This window comes from Engraulis encrasicolus, chromosome 23 (genome assembly GCF_034702125.1).
Source record: "Engraulis encrasicolus isolate BLACKSEA-1 chromosome 23, IST_EnEncr_1.0, whole genome shotgun sequence".
Lineage (NCBI taxonomy): Eukaryota > Metazoa > Chordata > Actinopteri > Clupeiformes > Engraulidae > Engraulis > Engraulis encrasicolus.
Window position 1 is genome coordinate 44,088,731 of NC_085879.1, and position 16,786 is coordinate 44,105,516.

General features: G+C 44.4%; 1 long non-coding RNA gene across 1 annotated transcript; it reads right to left on the reverse strand.

Moving 5' to 3' along the window:
• Nucleotides 1-2,567: 2,567 nt before the first annotated feature.
• On the reverse strand, nt 2,568-3,983 carry LOC134440515 (uncharacterized). Its single transcript, XR_010032972.1, has 3 exons — nt 3,894-3,983; nt 3,260-3,478; nt 2,568-2,741 (listed from the first exon to the last, which is right to left on the reverse strand). It is a non-coding gene; the product is annotated as an uncharacterized LOC134440515 (long non-coding RNA).
• Nucleotides 3,984-16,786: the final 12,803 nt, after the last annotated feature.

Sequence of the window (16,786 nt, forward strand, 5' to 3'; positions counted from 1 at the left end):
ACTTGTGAGACCAGAGAGAAATAAAGAAGGACAGAGTGACCGATTGAACTTAAAGGAATAGGTCGGTATTTTGCATTTGAGACCTTAATTATGGTGTATCATACACTGAGCTACCCACCTGTGTCACTTTTGTTTGATTTGAAGCCTTCCGTGAGATTTTGGGTTTGGGCGATATCCACAAACCACCATACAACGGGAGTCAGCGGGGCACAGACTTTAAATCCGTCGTACACGCATAAACAGTATTTTCTTATTTTGTTTAGGGTCATTGGGATGATACAATTACGTTTCCGCCTCATTTCAATATTTAAATCTCCCGGGTTCAGTGAACGAATTAAAAATCTGTATTGACTGAGGTGTGCCACGTCATCTTTCTGCGACGCTCATTCTGACAGCCAGCCAGCCAGCTCTGCTACGGCAGTCGGGCCGGCAACATGATACTGTAGCATGAAGCAAACGTTGAAGCTCTCGGTTTTTAACAGTTCTTCGGCTAGAACTTTGCTATGGGTTGAATGTGCGCATATACTGGATGCTGAAACTAAACGACGAACTTTATGAAACCGTGGCATTTTGCGTTGAGATGGAAAAGGAACGCGCCACACTCTCCTGGATACGAGGCTACGTGTGTGCGGTTTTGCGCCAAAGGTCTTTCTACCAGCAAAACAAAATAGCAGGACAGAAGTGACAGCGTCAGAAAGAAAACAATGCTGTTCCGATTGCTGATGGAGACAACAGAGGTAAGGACATATTATGTATCTAGAGTTTTTGAATGGCTAATCTTGGTGTCGCCTCAAACTAGCTCTCTTCTCGGTGCCTTCATATGGCTGTTCATGCTACCAGCTACAGATAGTCAAATGAATCAAAGCTACGTTTGGTCTCAAACAAAATTGTACACGGAAAATACGAATAGTATTCCTTCAGTAGGCAAGACAATCACAATCATATGATAAGCCCTGCACCAAATCATGGGGTATACTTATAAGTACAGTTGACTTTTACTTTTACTACTAGTAAAAACATTCAGCTGTCTAGCCTACTGAGAAATGGTAGGCTACATTGATCCTCATGTCATATCACTTGGAGGTTTTACAGTGTGATACTGATCTGATGTAGTGACACACTTCTTTATTTATTTAGGAAGGTGCCAAGTAACTCTGGAGGATATTCTCGCCATGACGAATCGAGCTGGTATCAACATTCTTCGAAGTTGAATCGGAGATTATAGCCAAAACTCGCAGGAACACACAGCTTTCAATTGAGTAAGTCGCCGAGGAATTTGTAAATTCTGTTTGATTTACTATGCCCAGACAGCTTTGTCGATATTGGGGTCAGTCAGTGACGTTAGTAGTAACTTCACAGCTAGTACCACGATTGTATAGATTATTATTTGTTCTGTTGTGTTTCATCTCAGTGGATTATCCAAGAAGCATTTTCATTGCAGTATACTAATCAATTATTTATGAACATAAGCTGTGGTTGTACCTCCCCCCCCCCCCCCCCAAGGAAATGCTGTACACAGCGCCCAGCGCCCTGGGAGCTGAACGTCTGCGGCCAGGTTACAGTACAGAAGGGTCATCCAAGGTGCATCATGATCCTCATCCATCTCCCACCATACCATATGCTGGATGCAGTCAGAGTCTCTACATTGACTTATCATCTTGTGTTATATTGAGTAATTACAATGAAGTTATAAATCTAGTTGGTAATACTACACATAACTTGGCATTACACATCTTAGGTGCATTGTGGGGACCCCTTATTAGACCAAATGTAGCAGGTTCGAATCCCTCCTGACCTCTCCCTACATCTCCATCCATGGCTGAAGTGCCCTTGAGCAAGGCACCTAACCCCACATTGCTCCAGGGACTGTAACCAATACCACTTTTGGTAAATGAAAGCGTCAGCTAAGTGCAATGCATTTTTTTTAAATGCAATGAAATGAAAATGTAATATTCCATGTCTTTTGATAACATTTGTAAATTAATTTCATGCATCATTCCATTGTAACAATCACTTTCTCAACTTCCACCTGCACAATATCTTGGACTCACAGGAAGAGTTTATCTACATAATTCAAAAGACACCGCACACTGCTTACCATTCTTTTTCTTACTTTATTTTGACACACAGGGCAAAATGCGTTGTTAGCTCAGAAAAATGAAGGAAGAAAAAGAACAATAAGCAGTGTGAAATGTCTTTTGAATTTTGTTCATTGTTCACCTCCTGCCTCACATCAGCACCTGCATTGCTGAGGGCTTGTGCACAAGGACTCTCTTGAACTTAGGTCATCAATATAATTTGATGGCCATTGAAAATAAATTTTACACATTTATCCATTTGTCATTACTGCCTCAAGTGTCATTACTTTAACTTCTTTACATAAAGGAAAAGAGAGAAGATTTTACTGGGACTTTAATGTCAGCAGGTGTGACCAATAACAATGTGTACATCATAATTGTACCATTCAGTCATTAACAATGTAGGAAGAAGTGAAGAATCTTGTAATAATGTAAGAAATGTCTTATTGGGTAACCAAGATGTCACTATCAAACATCAATAGGGTTTAGGACCTTCCGAAATGATTGCTCCGTCATGACACTAAAACATACATGTCTGTTCTTGGGACTGGAGTGGAGAGTTTTCGTGGTGGAGTGTTTGTTACACTCAGTTTATTCTATAGAAGGGTTGTCTCCTTTCCAGCACTCAGTCCATTAGGTCCTTTCAGAAGGTCTGGCGTCTATCTGGAAAATAGAAATGACAATTGTAGTGTATTATGTATGGCCATTGAACAGGAATGGTAAAGGCCAATCACATGAGTGCACAGTAGGTGATGCAGTAATAATGTAACAGAATGGTGAAACTCATAAAGAAGATTTGTTGCTCTCCAGATACACCGTGATAAGTCAAAAAGGTGTTAGTTGAAGGCCACTGGACTTATTTTTTTTATAATATTGGACAGGAAAGCAATGGGCATTTTGCCATAGTAATACTGGATGGAAAAACCCTTTGAAAAATATCGACATGAAAGTAAGAAAAAGGTTATTATAATTAGTATGAATGGTGTACTGTATGGGAAATACTACAAACGTGGCTCATAACTGTTTTTTCCCCTGAGCCACACATATCCCATGTGTTGCAACAACATTTCAGTTTTTACACATAAAATGTGTTCGTGATAACTTGCCTATGGAATACACCCTGGTGTGTTGTTTAGACTTCTAAAACAAATGCAGTGGAGTGGTAGGCCTGATGTGTTTACCTTTGTGGTAGACCATGCCGGTGCCAAACCGAAGTATTATCCAGACGACCGTCTTCATCGTGGTAGTGTTCGTCTGCGAAGGGCTAGTGAGAAACCGGGTCAGGAAATGACTGCACAGTAGATACTGATGGCTGGTCAACGGTGGGCTGCTATTCACAGGGGTCGATTGAGGACGTCATGGAAAGTCCAGCTCTTGAGTCTTGACCTTCTCCTGTCTTTCTAAATAATAAATAAAGAAGTGTGTCAATACACCAGTATCACTGTAAAACCTACAACTAGTATGACCTGAAGATCAAGCAATGTAGGCCTACCAGTTATTGGCTAGCTGGACAGTCAAATTACGTGCCGTCAGTTTAACTAGCAGTAAAAGTGAAAACCACAGTCGACCTACTCCATGATTTGGTGCAGGGCTTTGACAGGCTTATCATATGATTGTGATTGTCTTGCCTACTGAAGGAATACTATTCGTATTTTCCGTGTACAATTTTGTTTGAGACCAAACGTAGCTTTGATTCATTTGACTATCTGTAGCTGGTAGCATGAACAGCCATATGAAGGCACCGAGAAGAGAGCTAGTTTGAGGCGACACCAAGATTAGCCATTCAAAAACTCTAGATACATAATATGTCCTTACCTCTGTTGTCTCCATCAGCAATCGGAACAGCATTGTTTTCTTTCTGACGCTGTCACTTCTGTCCTGCTATTTTGTTTTGCTGGTAGAAAGACCTTTGGCGCAAAACCGCACACACGTAGCCTCGTATCCAGGAGAGTGTGGCGCCTTCCTTTTCCATCTCAACGCAAAATGCCACGGTTTCATAAAGCTTGTCGTTTAGTTTCAGCATCCAGTATATGCGCACATTCAACCCATAGCAAAGTTCTAGCCGAAGAACTGTTAAAAACCGAGAGCTTCAACGTTTGCTTCATGCTACAGTATCATGTTGCCGGCCCGACTGCCGTAGCAGAGCTGGCTGGCTGGCTGTCAGAATGAGCGTCGCAGAAAGATGACGTGGCACACCTCAGTCAATTACAGATTTCTAATTCGTTCACTGAACCCGGGAGATTTAAATATTGAAATGAGGCGGAAACGTAATTGTATCATCCAAATGACCCTAAACAAAATAAGAAAATACTGTTTATGAGTGTACGACGGATTTAAAGTCTGTGCCCCGCTGACTCCCGTTGTATGGTGGTTTGTGGATATCGCCCAAACCCAAAATCTCACGGAAGGCTTCAAATCAAACAAAAGTGACACAGGTGGGAAGCTTAGTGTATAATACACCATAATTAGGGCCCCAAATGCAAAATACCGACCTATTCCTTTAATGACCTTGGGCTTTTACTGTACTTTGTTGTGGTCCCATTTCTGGTAGCCTCGTTAGCCTGATGTAATGGCGTCCATTAAATGGCTGCACATGAGGTGTGAGGTTCCCAGAGGAACGTGTGCGATGACCTGGGACACGGGAGGCACTCCAAGGGGACGCGGCCTTTCCTGGCCCCAGGCAGGGGCGCCGCTAAAAAAATTGGGCCCCATGAAAGATACAAATTTTGGGCCCCCAAAATGACAAATTATGTCATCAGTATCCATCCATGGGCCCTGTCAGTGCTGTCAGGCCCTTAGAATCTGTAACACAGCCCCCCCCCCTCACGGCACCCATGCCCCAGGCCAACCCAGCACTTACAGTTCACACCTCAAGATGGATGAACTGCTGGCCTACTACTGACCCTGTCCTGTCCTGTCCTTGCCTGCTCTGGGATACTGGGAGATTTGCATGGCCGGATGAATGCCAAGGCCAGATATGGCTGCAGCCTATGGGCCCCTACCTGCCAGGGGGCCCCCACAGACTAGATGTGGCTGCAGCCTATGGGCCCCTACCTGCCAGGGGGGCCCTGATTAGGCAAAAGTGAAAAGAAAGAATTGTGACAGGATGCAGTATTGATAAATTCATCTATCGGGCTGAGCACAGTTGGTAGACATGTCGTCCTTAATTCTTAGCTTGTACAGTACTTATGACCCTGTCTATGTAAATTTGTCTCCAAATTTGCCTTCTGGGCGGGCCCATAGCAACCTGTAGCCTAGGGCCCCAAGTCATCTTAATCCGGCCCTTGTGGGAGATTTGGGACTCGAATAGAAGTGGCCTCTCCAGGCTGAACTGAAGTAACCGAGAAGCAGGGTGGCACTCGGAGGTACACAGGCTCTCAGCCAACCCAGCAGTTGCAGTTTACTGTTACTGTTTTGCACCAAACACACACACACACACACACACACACACACACACACACACACACACACACACACACACACACACACACACACACACACACACACACATTTTACTTTTACTGTTAAAAATATCTACTTGTCGCTGAAATGATTTTGCTTTTGATCCTTAAACCAACTTTGTACCAATTTGAGATGGAAAGTAAAATTTATTGTTAAAGTGTTTCATACCGTAGGTCCTTGGGTGTTACAATAATTACTGTTACGGAATATCAATTTTTTGGGGAAACGAAATAAATAAACACAGATTGACCCATTAACCCTATTAATGACCTCAAGTTTCTACTGTACCCTCATACTCCGGTTTCTGGTAGCCTCGTTAGCCTGATGTAATTCTGCTCTTGTGGTCTCGTTTCTGCAGAGCCTCGTTAGCCTGATGCAATGGCGATTTTGTAAGTTAACTCAACTTGAGAAAGCTTATTTTTCTAGTTCAAGTCAAAAGATCTAGTCAATCTTAATTTAAGTGAAAATCAATAAATAATACGTTTTAACTAGAATCTGACTCTAAACCAGTAAAACATGTTAAGTTTCACATTGTAGTTTCTTTAAGTGATGCAGATAATTAGAGTAATTACTGTCACTGAGTATCTACTTGTGAGGTCAGAGCGAAATAAAGAAAAACAGAGTGACCGATCAAACTTAACGACCTTGGGCTTTTACTGTACTGTGTTGTGGTCTTGTTTCTTGTAGCCTCGTTAGCCTGATGCAATGGCGTCCATTAAATGTCTGCACGTGAGGTGTGAGGTTCCCAGAGGAACGTGTGCGATGACCTGGGACACGAGAGGGACGTGCCCTCTTCTGGCTCCCCGCCACAGAGCAGGGCTACAGAGCTACAGCTCACACCTCATGCCTGGGGGTTGAACTGACCATGGCCAGGGGTTGCCAGATGAGACTGATGATTTCCAGACTGAAAAATGCTCAAAACCCATCTGGAAGTACTAAATCCTGCACAATTTCAACTGAATTCTATTGATTTCAATGGACAAAAATGAGCAGAAAAATCCACCCTGACCCAAGTGCCATTTGTACCTGCAGACGGCCATCCTAAGCTGCCCAATTTCGGCGGGAAACCGCCCAAATCTGCCAACACTGACCCTGGCCTGCCATGGCCTCCTCCAGGCTACTGGACAACTCAGGACTCGAACTGACATAGCCTGGCTGTCACAGTCCCAGACCACCCACCCCAGCAATTATGTAGCCTACTTCACACCTTGGCCGACTAAACTGCGGGATGATGAACTGACCCTGCCCTGCTCCGGGGTACTCTGGGGTAGGTACTGGATAACTCGGGACTCAAAGGAAGATGTCCAGTCCCAACCCCAGCAATGATATCGTTCAGACATTGGCTGGCTACATTGCCCTAGAGCAGTGGTTCTTGTGTAGCTTATTTTTGGTTATTTGGTTGCTTTAGTTAATTATTTTATTCAATTATTTATTTCGCTTTGCTATACTTTTCCTGCCAAGTTGCCCTACTTTGAAAATCACTAGTATATGGCGTCCAGGGCCGGATTAATGCACAGGCTAGATATGGCTGCAGCCTAGGGGCCCCCACTTGCCAGGGCCCCCCTGATTGATCAGAGGTGAAACATTGCAGAATTATAACAAGATACAATATCGAAAAATTCATCTGTCAGGTTGAATAGAGTTGGTAGACATGTTATCCTTAATTCATAATACATAATTATGACACTGTCCATGTGAATTTGTAGCAAAACTTGCTTTCCGGGGGGCGCACAGCAACCTGTAGCCTAGGGGCCCCAGGCCTTCTTAATCTGGCCCTGATGGCCTCTGTCTCCTGCTCTGGCTCCAGGCTCTCGGCCAACTCAGCGGTTCACACATCGGCTCATTACCAGTGTTGCCAGATGTGTCTGACCAAATCCCGCCCAAAAGCTTCTCTAAAACCGCCAAAATGCACTAAATTCCGCCCAAATTCAACAAATAACATTGACTTCTATGGGCCCAAACCAAAAATGGCCAATTGATTTTTACCCACAGACGCTCATCCTAAGTAGCCCAATTGAGCGGGCACCAGCCCAATCTGGCAACACCTCAGCTCATTACACTGCTAGATGAACTGACCTTGATCTGGCCTGCTGCTCTGGGGTACCAGAGGAATTGGGACTGGAATAGAGTCCACCTCTGCCAGCCCCACAGGTCAGGTCAGCCCTCCACTTCAGCACTGCTGGCTGAGCTGCCCCTGCCAACATGCCAAAAATGCCCGGCGGGCTGATTTGCGAACTCAGGGTTGCCAGATGAGACTGGGGATTTCCAGCCCAAATTGTGCTCAAAGCACTAGCACTGGGGACTAAATCCCGCCAGATTTGAACTAAATTCTATTGATTTCTGTGGCCAAAAATGTACAGAAAAACCCGCCCACAAACCCTTCTACTGTACCCACTCTTTTTTTTTGGGTACTCACTACTCTTGGTTTTGGGTGCCTCGTTAACATGACGAAATGGCTGAGCGTGTGCGATGACCCCGGGGCATGCTATGGGACCAGGTCCAGGCTCTCGGACCATTCAGCAGTTGAAGAGTTCAGATGCAAACCCCCCTAAGTGCCTTTTCAGAAAATAATCTTAATTCATTTTTATTTAGTAGAAAGCCATCAAAATGGCACATTTTCTAAATTTTATTTATGTAATATATCTATTTATATATATTATCAAGTACATAAATGTAAACCAAACCAACAACAGGGTTCTCTAAAAATATAGGAGTGCAGGTCTTCAGAAATGGAGTTAGGGGGTTTTGCATCTGAACTCTTCAGTTACAGTTCACACCTCGGCTGACTTAAAGGGACAGTTTGGTCAATTTCAACATGCAGTTGTATTGCTAACGCTACCCTTGACTTGTCAGTACCTGGTGATGCCACATTTTTCGGCTCAGCCCTTTCCGAGATATGAGCAATTCTAATGGGGGCAGCGTTTGTTTACATTTTTAAAAAATGAAACATAGGCCAACTCCAAATATTTTCCCAAAAGGTACTGCTGTTTGTTAGTTGTCTGCTGATGTTTTATAACCTTTTGGATGTTTTTGGGAATAAATAAAAATGTTTTTTTGAAATGTAAACAAAGAGCTGCCCCCATTACAATGACCAGGATCTCGGAAACGGCTGAAGAAGAAGAAAAAAAAATCTCAGGCACTGACAAGTCCAGGGTAGTGTGAGCATTACAACTGCATGTTGAAATTGACCAAACTGTCCCTTTAACTGCCCCTTCCCTCCCCAGCTGTACTAACTACAAGACCAGGGAAGATACTGGAAGGGATGCAGCCTCTCCAAACACCAGGCTCTCGGCCAACTCAGCAGTTGAGATTCACACCTCAGCTGACTGAACTGATGAACTGACCCAAGCCCGCTCTGACGTACCAGAGGATTTGGGACTGGAATAGCAGTGACCTCTCCCAGACCCACATTGTAGCATTGCACAGCCAGTTAAACGTAAAAACGCAAGTTGTCCTGTTGCCTTAATTTTGTAAGTTAACTCAACTTGAGAAAGCCTATCTAGTCAATCTTAATTTAAGTGAAAATCAATAAATAATACGTTTTAACTAGAATCTGACTCTAAACCAGTAAAACATGTTAAGTTTCACATTGTAGTTTCTTTAAGTGATGCAGATAATTAGAGTAATTACTGTCACTAAGTATCTACTTGTGAGGCCAGAGAGAAATAAAGAAGGACAGAGTGACCGATTGAACTTAACGTCCTTGGGCTTTTACTGTACTGTGTTGTGGTCCCATTTCTGGTAGCCTCGTTAGCCTGATGTAATGGCATCCATTAAATGGCTGCACGTGAGGTGTGAGGTTCCCAGAGGAACGTGTGCAATGACCCGGGACGCGGGAGGCACTCCAAGGGACAAGGTCCGGTCCTGGCTCCCGGCCAACGCTCAGGGCTACTCTTCACACCTCGGCTGGTTAAAGTGCCCTGCCCTTGCCCTGTGTTCGGTAACAGGGTTACATGACAGGCACTTAAAGGACCAGTTCAGTCAATTTCAATATGCTGTTGTATTGCTCACGCTACCCTTGACTTGTCAGTACCCGATGATGCCACATTTTTCGGCTCAGCCCTTTCCGAGATATGAGCTATTCTAATGGGGGCAGCGTTTGTTTACATTTAAAACAAAATTAACATAGGCCTACTCCAAATATTTTCCCAAAAGGTACCGCTGTTTGCTAGTTGTCTGCTGATGTTGTATAATCATTTGGATGTTTTTAGCAATAAATAAAAATGTTTTTTTAAAATGTAAACAAAGCGCTGCCCCCATTACAATGACCAGGATCTTGGAAAAGGCTGAAGAAGAAGGGGAAAAAATCTCAGGTACTGACAAGTCCAGGGTAGTGTGAGCATTACAACTGCATGTTGAAATTGACTGAACTGGTCCTTTAATGGCAGAGTTGTACAAAGTAGACGTAGGAGTATTGAAAGGACTGGGTCCCTGTGCACAACCACTGTGCAGGTGCTGGTGATGTGCAGTCAAAGTAATCCAAGTAAAAGGGGGATAGATCACCACACACTGGTCTTCTTTGCTGGTAATTTATTAGGTGAATGTGTTTTGCTGGTAGTTTATTAGGTGGATGCGTTTCGCTGTTGCTTTACTGTTACTATTGCTACTGTCACTATTATTATTGTCTTATTATTGTAATGTCTTCTATTCTATTTTTATCCTACCTTTTTGTCTACATGCTAAATGTTCATTGTTAAATGTTCATTTGTGTTCATTATTAGTTGTTTTCTATATTCAAGTCACTGCTCAACCCTCCCCCCCCTCCTGCGCCCTCAGACCTGAAACCAGACAACTTTGCCACCTTCTTCACGGAAAAGACGGCAAATATTAGCAAGCAATTCTGTGAGCCGACCTCCCGCCCAGAAGACACCCCCGTGGGAAACACGCCGACTCCTGCAACACTTAAAGAATTCACTCTGCTCTCTGAAGACGACGTTTCCAAACTCATCACAAGAAGCCGTCCCACTACCTGCCTACTGGACCCAGTGCCCACGAACCTTCTTCAAGACATTGCCCAAACAGTGGTCCCAGCAATCACAGCCATCATGAACTCCTCACTCTCCTCCGGCACTGTCCCCTCCGCCTTCAAACAAGCAAGGGTGACACCACTACTGAAGAAGCCTACACTGAACCCTGCTCATGTCGAAAACTACTGACCTGTCTCACTCCTTCCCTTCCTATCCAAGACACTGGAAAGGGGATTTGCAAAACAGGTCACCAACTTCCTGAACCAGAACAGACTACTGGACCCAAAACAATCTGGTTTCAGAAGTGGACACTCAACTGAAACCGCCTTAATCTTAGTAACTGAAGCTCTAAGGACTGCAAGAACGGAAGGACTATCTACGGTCCTCATCCTACTAGACCTGTCTGCAGCCTTTGACACAGTCAACCACAAGATCCTCCTGAGGATACTCACAGCCATGGGAATCACAGGCGTTGTCCACTCATGGTTCAACTCCTACCTCTCTGGACGCCTTCAGTGTGCCATGGCAAGGGAAATTGTCTACGACTCACACCCTCTCCACAGGCGTACCCCAAGGATCAGTGCTGGGACCCCTTCTGTTTGCAATATACACCTCCTCCCTGTGACGTGTCATTCAAACACATGGGTTCTCCTACCACTGCTATGCTGATGACACCCAGATGTACCTGTCGTTCCGTCCAGATGACACCACGGTTTCGGAACGCATCTCTGCCTGCCTCACCGATTTGTCAAGATGGATGAAGGACCACCACCTACAGCTGAACCTGGCCAAGACAGAGCTCCTGGTGATCCCAGATAAAGAATCGCTCAGTCACAACATCAACCTCAAAATAGGCTCCATCGTGACCCCAAACAAAGTCGCCAAAAACCTTGGCGTCATGATTGATGGTGAGCTGTCATGCTCCAACTACATCGACTCAGTCACCCGGACCTGTCGATTCCAGATGTCCAACGTACGGAATATCAGACCTGTGCTGACACAATATTCTACACAACGACTGGTGCAGGCCACTGTCCTGTCCCGCGTTGACTACTGCAACTCACTCATGACAGGCCTACCTGCTTGTGCGCTAAAACCTCTGCAGATGATCCAGAATCCGGCGGCACGGTTGATATTCAATCAACCCAAAAGGACCCATGTTACTCCTCTATTCATTGAGTTGCACTGGTTACCGATCGCCCGCGCACCGGATCAAGCACAAGGCATTGACCCTTGCCTACAAAACCATCACAGGAACGGCCCCAGCTTATCTGAAGGACCTACTAACGCCCTATGTTACTGGAAGAGAACTGCGCTCATCCAGCACAAGCCGTCTGGCTCTGCCATCCAGTCGCTCTAGGTACTCCCAGTCAAGATTGTTCTCCGTTGTGGTAACCAAGTGGTGGAACGGTCTCCCAGAGGCAGCAAGACTAAGCACATCTCTTGCAGCCTTCAAGAAACAACTGAACACCTTCCTCTTTCGAGAGTATCTACGAGACTAATGCCTGAGCTGGCCTAGCCACAGGGCAGACTCCTGACATGATGTTTAGTTTAGTTAGTTTGTGTGTGTGTACTCGTTATTTACTCTTTAATTTAAAAAAAATAAAAATAAATAACCCCTCTGCAACTGCACTTGTTGTTCTGTATATCTCCTGTGCACATTGTATTTGCTTGTGATGTTGGCTTGAATATGTCCTCTTTTGAAAGTCGCTTTGGTTATAAAGCGTCTGCCAAATGCAATATAATGTAATAATGTAATGTAATGTAATTAATCACTTAGTATTCTTACCAGTCCATCTCTGTTACCTGTCCTGTCTTGCACTTTATGTCAGTCTGTAAAATGTGATTCCTGTGTATGTCTACAGTATGTCTTGGCATGGTATAGAGAGAGAAACGTATTTTCATTTTCCTTGTATGACTTGTGCATTATGAAGAAAGTGACAATAAAGCTGACTTGACTTGACTTGTTGTTCACCTAATAAACTAGCAGCAAAGTAGACCAGTGTGCGGTGATTTGTACTCTATGCCACTGCAGCACTAGTGGTACAACATTACTACTGAGGTGCAGACAGTGTTGCCAAATTGGGCTGTTTCCCGCCCAATTGGGCTGCTTAGGATGGCCTTGTGCGGGTAAAAATGGCATTCGGCAGAAAAAACCTGCCCAATTTTTTCCAATGGAATTCAATAGAATTGAGTGGGATTTTGTGCTTCTAGGCGGGTTTTGAGCATTTTTTTGGGCTGGAAATCATCAGCCTCATCTGGCAACCCTGGGTGCAGAGGGATTTAGAAGGTGCTTCCTCGAGCCTCGACCTGTCCAGCAGTTACACTTCACACCTCAACTGCCTAAACTGGCCCCCTGCCCCTACCCCAGCCCTGTGCTGTGGGGGGTACAGGAGGGACATGGGAGGCACACCAAGGGTCGCGACCTCTCCTGGCCATAGACCAACCCAGCTGTTAGAGTCAGGACCGGATTAAGATGGCCAGGGGGGCCTAGGCTACAGGCTGTTGTAGGCCCCAATGGAACAGAAAGTCTGCAGCAAAACTACATAGACAGACAGCAGGGTCATAACCAGACATTTTGAAATACCGAGGTCAAATACTGCGTGCTGGGGGCGCTGTGGCGCAGCGTGCTAAGACCACACAACTGGGTTCGAGTCCGGCCAGGGTAATTTCCCGATCCCACCCCGTCTCACGGAACAAAAAATATCGAGGACATGACCTCCGTGTCCTCAATGGTAGTTACGGCCATGATACTTCGCATCGTAATTCTGACCCAAGAATGCAGAATATTTGCCAACAAATGGAGTAAGGTATTAAGATTTAACAGTCCATTACAGATGCATTTATTCAATGCAGTATATTCTGCTTCTCAACAATTCTGCTTTTTTATTCCGCTGGCCTATTGGGGGAGGTCTGGCAGATGGGGGCCCCTGGACTGTGGTCATATCTAACCTGTGCATTAAAAGGACAATGTGCGATATTTTTAGTTGTTTATTTCCAGAATTCATGCTGCCCATTCACTAATGTTACCTTTTTCATGAATACTTACCACCACCATCAAATTCTAAGTATTCATTATGACTGGAAAAAATTGCACTTTTCATGCATGAAAAGAGGGATCTTCTCCATGGTCCGCCATTTTGAATTTCCAAAAATAGCCATTTTTAGCTGCAAAAATGACTGTACTTGGACCACACTAGACAATATTTGTTTATTACTTATTAACTTTCATGTAAAGATCAAATTTGGCGATAACCAACCCAGTTTCAATGAGCAGCATTGTTGCAGTACCTTTTTTGACCATTTCCTGCACAGTGTACCTTTAAGCGACATTCAGTTATGGTAAAGACAGCTCTTACAATGTTAGCTTTAATGACCATAAAACGTTTATGTCATTGACATCATGTTTAAGACTCCAAAAGAGGGACCCATCTGCTCATGTTTGGGAACCACGGGGCTTGCCTGATTATCACCATGACTTTCAAATTTCTTCGAGACTTGGTCAGACCTTTAAGTGAAGTGAAAGCCCAACTCTGGGGCCCCTTGTTTCCCTGGGCCCAGGACAACATACCCGTTTGTCCCCCTCCCCTCCTGTCGGTGGGCCTATCTAAGTCTACTCATCAGCTAGTTCACACCTCAGCAAGCTGACCTGCCCTTGCGCTACTCTCCATTGTCTCCCCGAAATGGTGAACAGTGTTGCCAGATTGGACGGGTGCCCGTCCAATTGGGCTACTTGGGATGAGCGTCTGTGGGTAAAAATGGGAAAAATTGGACATTTGCCGTTTTTTTCAGCCGTTTTGGGCCCATAGAAGTCAATGTAATTTGTTGAATTTGGCCGGAATTTAGCGCATTTTGGCAGTTTTCAGACAAATCTGGCAACACTGATGGTGAAACAGGCTCTACAATAACCTTGTTAATTAATAATTACATCTGCATATCACTTATATATTTTCCCAAATGCCATGCTACTGATTATGCTCTCTTTTGTAAGTTGAGTAAGTTATATAAAAGTGTATTCTATTCTAATGTACTGTATTGCAATGAGCTATGGAAGAGACCAAGCCCTTTTGACCCCCCCCCCCTCTCTCTCTCTCTCTCTCTCTCTCTCTCTCTCTCTCTCTCTCTCTCTCTCTCTCTCTCTCTCTCTCTCACAGACACACACACACACACACACACACACACATTTCTGGTTTTGGCACCTCAAGCTGGCCTCTCCTGCAGGTCCAGAGACAGCTGGCTCCTGCACTTGTGTGTGTGAGTGTGCGTGTGCGTGTGCGTGTGCGTGTGTGTGTGTGTGTGTGTGTACATTTTGGCACCTTCAGCTCCTGTCCTCTCGCCACCAGAGGTCAGCTCCCATGCAACACACACACACACACACACGCACACACATTCACGCATGCATGCACGCACACTCACATGCACGAAACATGAATGATATGTGTTTATTTCAATGGGGTTATATGAAGACGTGCATTATAAAAAAACGGGGCAGTTATTCTATCTACCCGGACAGACCATAAAAACCGGGACAATCCAGGAAAAACCTGGACGTGTGGCGACACTATAATTGTAGCTGTCGCTGAAATGGAGTGACAATTAAATTGCTGCATTTACATTTTTGTATATTATTTTTTCTTGCAATATTTTTGGTTCAAGATATTTGTATATTCTTTTTTGTTTCATAAATATTTGTGTACTAATGTGAATTAATAATTTGATGTGTAATGGTGACGTGATGGCGTGCACAGGTGGTCATGTGACTAATTTAATAAGTAATTGGGAAGACGCGTGCTCAGTCTTTTGGGCCTGCCATGCTCATGGAGCAAGACCTGTGCAACAGTTGTCCGTAAAGCCTTAGCAGCTCCTCATTTTCCGGTCAGTGTTGCAACTGTACACAGCGCCTAGATGTCTTGCTTATTATCCAATTGGCCATATTACCTTCCTATTATTTAATGTTGCTTCTATTACCTTGTGTTTGACAATGTTGTCAGTGTTGCAACTGTACACTGCACCTTGAGATCTTTGTTTGCTTTTCGCAATTTTTTTATGCATTGTCCTCTTCTTTACTCTTTGTAGGACAATGCTATCAGTGTTGCAACTGTACACTGTGCCTTACCCTGTTCTTGTTTAAAATTGTAAGTCGCTTTGAACAAAGGCATCTTCTAAATACTAATGTAATGTAATGTAATGTAATATAATTAAAAAGGACATATAAAACAAATAATGAAACGTGTGAAAAGTGCAAGGTAAATACACACACATCTGACCTATTGCCGGGGTTGGTGACCCTGGTGAACCCTTGTCTGCTGTTAGCTGCTGCTGTCTATGTCCATACTGTCTTAAATTTATGTATAAGTACTGTCTATGTCTATACTGTCTATGTCCTTACCTAGATTAGTCTATGTCTGTATGGGAAAGCAAGAAATGTAATTTCAAATTCTTTGTATGACCAGTGCATGTAAAGAAATTGACAATAAAACCCACTTGACTTGACTTGACTGTTACCGTGGGAATCAGCTGAGACCGATGTGGTGTAGCGTAGCGTAGAGTAGAGTAGTGTGGCGTTGAATGGTGTGGAGCAGCGTGCAGAATTCCTCACCTCCAGGAAAAAGATAAACAACCAGCACCACACAGCTGATCCCACCCCCATCACACACACACACACACACACACACACGCACACACACACACACACGCACAGATGCACGGATACAAACACACACAAACACATACGCACACACACACACGGATACACGGATACACACACACACACACACACACGCACAGATACACGGATACACACACACACACACACACACACACACACACACACAGCACGGCAGGGTTTGCCAGGGTGAACTGGGGGATGATGAAGGGAAGACAGCTATAAATAACCTTTAATCACTACTACACCATCCTTCTCTAACGGTAGGGGCACATAGACGCGAATTTTGCCAAGCAAAGCAAACTTCGCCATTCATTCCTATGAGGGACGCGAAAGCAAGCGAACAGGAGCAAAGCGGAGCTAAATTATTAAACAAAGTTTAATGTTATGCAAATGAGGAGCGAATTCGCCTGCCGCGGCCCAATCAAATCAACAACATAACTGTTCCATTCCATTTGATTCGCCGCGACGACCTGATGACGGTTGAGCTGTCAGCGAATTTCGCCTCTCTTCGCCTCGCTTGCTTCGCCTGTGTACTTGTCTTACAATTAGCTGACTCTGTGCTGGTGGGTCCTTGTTAGATTTTCATTGTTTTTCAGAAACAACACAGTCTA